The sequence below is a fragment of the Archocentrus centrarchus genome, chromosome 23 (genome assembly GCF_007364275.1).
Source record: "Archocentrus centrarchus isolate MPI-CPG fArcCen1 chromosome 23, fArcCen1, whole genome shotgun sequence".
Taxonomy (NCBI): Eukaryota; Metazoa; Chordata; class Actinopteri; order Cichliformes; family Cichlidae; genus Archocentrus; species Archocentrus centrarchus.
In genome coordinates this window covers 14,443,270-14,450,660 of record NC_044368.1, presented here as the reverse complement: position 1 = coordinate 14,450,660, position 7,391 = coordinate 14,443,270, and the positions used below count along the sequence as shown (strand labels likewise).

Sequence of the window (7,391 nt, the reverse complement as noted above, 5' to 3'; positions counted from 1 at the left end):
AGTTTGCTTGGCACATTACTTGTAGCTTACTATTTATATACTGGAAATATACTCCTTAAAGTATTCTTAAAGTTTATGAAAGTGTGATGCATTTACAAAATCACAAGACAGAATGTTGAAAACAAGTTTTATATATTTTCAAAGATTTCAAACATTTCAAAACAAAGACCTATGAAATCAAGTTCTACCTTACTGGAGAAAATGAAAGGAAAAAGTGCACATTTGCATGTAAAAATGTGAGCATAATGGTCTCGCCAAGATCAAGTCCTTATTTGTAAAAAGTGGTAAAGCAAAACTTGTGCATATGCTTGTAAAAATGTAAACATAGCATCTTCAACTGAGAAATAAAGTCCTTCCTTGTCAAAAAAGGTAAAAGAAAAGCGCACCTTTGGAACCAAAAATAAAAAAGACAGAAACAAAATCTGTACTTTTATGACTTCTTTTCATCTACTTGTTGGCGTAGCTTATGTTGTTGCATTTCTTTCTTATGATTCGTCTCACATCTTGCATGGTGGGTGTCAGGAGATTTCACCTGGGCATGGTCTGTGAGTGAAAAAACACATACAGAACAAACCATTACCTCAGTGTTATTCTTATTCACTGTCCACAATTAACACATGTCATGGCAGGGAGGATGGTTTATCAGGTACATTTCTGAACTTAAATGCAATCAGCAAAAACTGTTATAAAGGGATTGCACACACATCACACGCCAGTCAGACTGAATAAGGCAGAGTGTAACTGAGTGGCAAAACAATGGACAGCGTGCTGGCAGTGACATCACGTGTAAATCCTCTGTAATTTACGACAACTGAAAAGCCTCGATTGTTTACCATCATATAGAAGCATTAGTATGTATTGTTTTTATTTTATTTTATTTGTAGTACTGATAGTGTGAGTGAGTGTCTGATTATAACTATCTCTTCCTATTATTCCAGTTTTGCCTTAAATTAAATGCACTCACCAAATATAGCATCAAGCTTGGTGTTATCCAGTTGTGGTTTTGATTCCACATCTTTGTGGGCCCCGACTGCCTCCGGGTCAAACTTGAGTTGGACAGCGTGTCTACCATAGATGAACACCGCAAGATCCCCAATGTACAATGCTGAACTTGCAGTTCACAGAGACTTCAGCTTTAGTCTTGGGACTTTTACATCACAACCTGGCGTATAGAGGCACCTGCAAAACATTTGACTATTACTCACCAAATAATGATGAAACAATTATATAAAATTTCTTTGTAAATCTATTCATTTATCAGTGCAGTGAATATGCATTGGCCTATAATCTATAGACTAACTCCATAACATGAGAAATTTGGGGGGCATCATCATAGCATTTCCAAATCAATCATTATTTGTATACATCCAGCACAAAGTTGATTAATATGCTTCTTTTTAAATTATGTGTATAGTCACAAGGTGTAGAGGGAAATTGTATAGCAAACATTTCCCCACATGGATAAACACATAACCTATCAATGCATTTGAGGTATTTACCATATTATGAGGGTCAGACAACACTTGAGGAGAGGCGGGTGGTCAAACTTGTTGGTCTGGTGTGGGTGTTGACCAGGTGGAAGCAGGAGTTGAGATCTGAACAGTGATTTTTTTCTAAGATCTCTTTCAGCGTTGTCACTACTGCTGGAAGCTCTGTAAAGGGAATGAAAACAAGGCAACAAAAGCTTTGTGTCATTACTGTGTTTTGAGACCATTTTAAAACATTAAATTAGTCATTTTTGTTATGAAGACCGTGATTGGAAGTGGCACTGATTAGGCAGAAACAGGAAGCAGGAGGAGACTGAATTAGCCAAAACCTATAAATGTCAGGTTGAAGCCAGGTGTGGACCTTTTTCCACACTTGGCAGCAGATCCCAGCTCTCCCTGCCAGCAATTGTTTGTCTGTGTGATTTGTGAGTCTCTTTTTTCAGATTTCAATGCTTCAGTATGGGAGTATAAGAAAATTTCACTTTATTGTGTTATTAAGTTTAGTTCATTATACCTGACCTGCACACCCACAGTGTTTGACATCAGGAATCAGTATAGGCACATATTCAGTCGTTAAAAGCTGTTGTTTTATAATTTGCTTTAGGCTACTTGAATTGATAAAGAGAAAATACCTCTCATAGCATCTAGTATCTCTTTCCCATAGTCTGCTTTCAGGCTCTCGATTTCTCTCTGAAGCTCTTTCACTTTCTTCTGTGCTCCACTCCAGTTTCTGGGCAGCTGCTCCTCATCTGATGACTCCTCATTTGAGTTAGTTGACTACACCAAAACACGTGAAATCAAAGAATCAGCCAGAATTAGGGTCAGGCAGAAAATCCACACCATAATTATTGCTTCACCTCAAAATACCACAATAGTCAAATATTTTACCTCTGAAGATATTTTGTTTGCCAGCTGCTTCTTCAGCTCTTCTATCATCACTCTTTTTCAGCACACGATGACTTCTTTCTCTTCTGTTAAAATTATAATTCAGTTTTATATGTTTATAACAGGCAAATATAATAACATCCATGGTAATGATGATTTACTTGCATTTACAGAGTCAGCTGCACCACTGATGGATCATACCTAGATTCAAAAATGTGTAACTCAAAACAAAAATCATATAACTATGGAGTTAAGTTTTATGCACACCAGAAATGATAAAGAAATGTCACTTAGAATCAACTGGTGTCATACCAAGGTATTTATTTTCTGTAATTAAAAAACTGCCAATGTGAACACCCCTTTAGCTTTTTCATATAGGGTATAGATGAAGCTATGAAGCTAACTGAGAAGCAATACAATTAACAACTTACCACCAACCATCAAAACCTTTGCTGGGAAAAAGGCTGGAGCTGACTTTTTTCTGCTTTTTATGTCCCACTTTATCTCCATCCATCCGTCTTCTTCTTCTAGATCAGGGCACTGAGTGATTAGTTTTGGACATTGTTGCTGGTCGTCAGTACTCATCCATAAAATCTTCCCAACTTCCACAGTCTTGTCCTTGAAATAATAAATGGCAAATGGCATTGTGGTATCTAATGCTGGAAATTCAATTTTAGCTAGGATATGTCTTCTCCTCCTTCTCCTTTCCTTGTTGATACTGGTTGAGACCGTTATTTATTTATTTTTTTTGCAAGGGAGACCTTGAATTGGCGCGTGAGCGCTAATTTAAAATTGGGAGGCTCCCATTGGCTGCCAGGTAGGGGCGGGACCATGGCCAGAAGTGCCGTACCAGAAATTTCTGTGGTGATACTACCTGGAAGAAGCTGAGCTAGCTCTTTAGAGCTAACGTTGCTAAACAGTGTGGACCTTATCAAAGATATTTAGAGGATTACACAGCAGAGATTCCAAGGACTACCAAGTACAGATGGAAAGTAAAAGTAAGTAACAGATAATGAATTTGCTCACACATAAAATTCTGTACTGCTCAGATGTTTCCAGTTAGGCTACATTAGCCGCATTAGTCACGTTGGAATGTTAGCAGCTTGTAATCTTAAATGAAAGATTACATGGCTGCTACCGTTAAAGGTAGCGTTTTTGTTTGACTATGAGTGACAGACTTGTAAGCTAATGTCCGAATGCAAGTTTGTGTGAGTTGTCTTTTACAGTGATTGTTACGCAGCCAATGTAACCGGAAGTAAGTGAGCCGTAGTAAAAATGTTTATATGCAAGGAGTCTATTAAAACTGTTATGTTTTAATGTTTGATGTGTAAGATCTGAACACAGCTAGCAGCTAGCTGCTTACAATGCAGGTGAGATTTCTTTTCAATGAAGTTGGCATAATAGGGAAAGTTGAATCTGGTTTTAATTTCAAAGACAATTGATACCCATGCATTATGTACAGTCTCATGCGGAGGCAACTTCCCAAAATATGTTGGGATGATCTTAAATGCACTCAGTATACCCAAAGGGAATGAAAGGACCTGAGTAATAATTTACATTTATTTTTGAACACCCCACCTTTTCAGGATAGGGCAGAACTACGGGACAACTCACGAGATCACATTAGTCAGCCCACTGCTTCCCATAGAGAAGTTACAGATGATGTCAACAGTAGGAGCTCTTCCACACCTAGGCTTTTGGATTCTGCCCTTCAACAGGTAAATATGCAAAAGCACAGTTTCAGTCTAAGTGGAATTGTTGTGTTGCCAGTATACATTCCCCCATGTATCTGGGTAATCTTCATATCCTGCTTGATTAAAGTTTAAGAATCTTTCCTAAATTGTGCTTTCAGCTCCCCAACTAGGTACATTATCATAAGCACCTGTCATATGCCACATCACTGACTTATTTTTCTCCCATGACACAATAAGCAGTTGAGGTGGAAAGCACTGAAGTTGTCAGAATATTAAAGTTTACACTTACTCTGTTTATGATTTGATGATTGGACTTGACATAAAGGGAGTTAATTCATTCAGTTGTTCATTGTCTTTCTGTTGTTAAACTGTAGAATATCAGTCATGATGACATCAACACAGATGGTCACATGACTTACACTTCGACCAGTGGAGAGGAAGAACTCAATTCCAGCAGTGAAGATGAACTTGATAGTGAGAGCTCTTCCACGGACAGCCTGTTGGATATGGACATTCAAGAGGTACATTGGGGTAGGGTGGGGGAATACACTAGGCCAAGTTTGTTAGCATAGTAATATGCTTCAGAGGGCCTTCAGTGACACTCTCACGGAAGTGTCAACAGTGCACACATTTTCCAATACATTTAGTTAGAGGTTTGCTGTAATGGTTGGGCACATTCATACCACACTTATGTGCATTTTGAGCTATCCTCTAGCTGAACTAAAGTGTAGACAAATGACAACATTGCTAACAAAAAGCAAAAGTTACATTTTTTTATTCTCTTTCCTTTGTTCACATGTAGAATGATAATATAGATAACCACACTGACACAGAAGACCACTGGAGTAACACTTCCAGCAGTGAAAATGAAGACGATGAGCTCGACACTGAGAAACCAACCACAAGCCAGTTGGATGTGGACGTCTCAGAGGTGAATGCACCATTCTATGGGTTAGTTTATATACGCTTCCTTTAATCTTTTAATTAATTACTTCAAGTTATCTTTTTCCCTTGTCAACTTGTAAAATGATGAAGCTCTGCCACATCCTGAAGAGGACTTGATTGGTGCTGCCATTGATGAAGCTGAAAACCATGCTGATGACGAAAACGTGATGGAGGGGAGTGCAAGAGGAAATGAACCTGAATTTCCAGTGGTATGTAGACAGTGGTTCAATAACACATTGTTAGTAGTTACTATTCGCACATTACATACAATTGGAACATTTGGAGACAGTACTACATAATAATAATGATGATAATACACACTGTATGTGTTAACTGTTACTTGTTCTAATTTATACATGCTTTTTCTATCTTTTTTTCCTATATCCATAGGGCATTGAAGACCACACAGATGGTGACAAGCCCCTATATCCTGGTGCACCTGTTTCAAAGGGAGAAAGTTTATTGATGCTGATGTCCTATGTGCTGCATAACAACTTAACAGGCAAAGCACTTACTCATTTACTGAAACTGTTCAATCTAATGTTTCCAGGTTTGATTCCACCCTCACATTCAATTCAGTCTTTTGTTGAAGAACTTTACTTTAGTAAAAGGAAAACAGAAAATTGTGAAATGCTAAATGAAAATGTCAGAGGTTTTGGTCACCCCCCGGTGCAAACAAGTATAAAAATGTCATTTAGGCTTGCCATTGTGGAAATCTAAGCAACTGCTTTTGGTCTTAGAACCGTTTTTTGGTACATGGACTTGTGTATCACAGTCAAAACTATGACAGACTAAAGAAGAGACACAATAGTGCTGCATGCTTGAAAGATGGTACATTTTGTTTAATTACTGACTTGGTTATTTTTAAACAAACATGTTCACATCAAATCCCTGCTTTTTGTTCATGTGGCAAACTATGTTGTGTTTTAGTTGAGGTACTTATTAAATCAGTTATACTTATTAAATATGTAAAGATTCACACATCAGTGTACAAAGTACTTTCGTACATGTTGTGAAAAAAGCTGAAACTGTTAATGCTGTCTGGCCTGACATGATCAAAACAAAATGTGTTCTTGTTGAAACAGCTGATGCTATGTACATAACACCATTGCCAAACCCTTATGAAAGGGACTCGCTTGATCAATAAAGTCAAGTCAAAGGTTTTCTGTTTTTGTGTATGATTTTTAAGGTACATAAAAATAATGCAATTGAGCACACATACTATATACTGTAAAGTTTTAAACTCCAGCATTATATTATCAATATATAAATTAAATGTTAAGCATGAGTCAATGACTTGACCTTATTATGCACTTGGAGCAAGATATAGTAAGTATTAGTACTTTGTGGCAGAAAGATGTAAAAAGTATACTAAAGTATAAGTCCAAGTTTTAGTATTAAAGTATAAGTGTAAGTCTTAGTATTAATGTACTTAGTCTTAGACTTTTGTTTATACTTTTCAGTATAAGCCAAGTATACTTCATTATACTATTCTTAAATATATAAAATATAGTTTATAAAAAGTGACCTTCAAGTATACTTTCTCAGGTTTAGTAAAAAATAAGTATACTCATAGTACACTTAAATAAACTTCTTTTTGCTAAGGGTTCAGTAAAAAGCACGAAAAATGATAAAGAGGAAAAAGCGAAGCCAATCCAAAGTGTCACAAGCTTTTGATTTATGACCTGCACAGGCTGCACACAGGTCTGCCAGGCAATCAACCCCAGAGTGAGACACAATTAACATAACTTCTTTTGATGACTACAATTGAATGATAACATAAACTTTTCAGAAGTAAATATAAATCAATCAAACAACACTTTTAAATGAAAAAAAGGCAAAAACAGTATAAATAAAGACAGTTATAAATTTAAATCAACAGTTTTCAAAAAATAATAAATATATTGTATTTCTAATAAAAATAAGTCAAACAGTGTAACCAAAACCAGATTAAATCAGTAGTCAATTAGGTTAATAATCAGTAGTCCATTCAAATCAGTACTAGCTTAATTGAAAAATAATTTCAGTAATCCAAAGTATGCTTATAATTACTACTGAAAATCTCTTGATTTAAAGTCATCAAAAGCAGTATAAAACCCATTAAAAAATAGCATGTAAAACATATCAAAAGTAGTGTAAAACATTAAAAAATAATTATGAAAACATCAGAAAATGGTATGTAAAGCACATAACAAATGGTATATTAAAAAAAAAAAAAGTATACCCCCCCCCCGTAAAGAAATTATCCCACAGTATTCTCGATTGATGGCCTTTTTGAGGGTAGTCAATGCGCTTTGCATCCCAGAAGACAGAGACCATCACCTTCCCTGCAGATGACACCACCTTGGCCTTCTTTGGTGGGGGAGGAGTCGGGTGTTTC

At 36.4% G+C, this 7,391-nt stretch overlaps 2 long non-coding RNA genes across 3 annotated transcripts; one reads left to right on the top strand and one right to left on the bottom strand.

Moving 5' to 3' along the window:
- Positions 1 to 190: 190 nt before the first annotated feature.
- LOC115773747 (uncharacterized) lies at positions 191 to 3,081 on the bottom strand. The gene is made up of 5 exons (XR_004019120.1): positions 2,376 to 3,081; positions 2,120 to 2,264; positions 1,500 to 1,652; positions 965 to 1,179; positions 191 to 543 (listed from the first exon to the last, which is right to left on the bottom strand). It is a non-coding gene; the product is annotated as an uncharacterized LOC115773747 (long non-coding RNA).
- Positions 3,082 to 3,241: 160 nt separating this feature from the next.
- On the top strand, positions 3,242 to 6,144 carry LOC115773737 (uncharacterized). Of its 2 annotated transcripts, XR_004019119.1 has the most exons (6): positions 3,242 to 3,370; positions 3,959 to 4,090; positions 4,441 to 4,587; positions 4,869 to 4,997; positions 5,102 to 5,220; positions 5,402 to 6,144. It is a non-coding gene; the product is annotated as an uncharacterized LOC115773737 (long non-coding RNA). The 2 variants fall into 2 exon arrangements; XR_004019118.1 differs by having other exon boundaries at positions 4,869 to 5,220.
- The last annotated feature ends 1,247 nt before the right edge of the window (positions 6,145 to 7,391 follow it).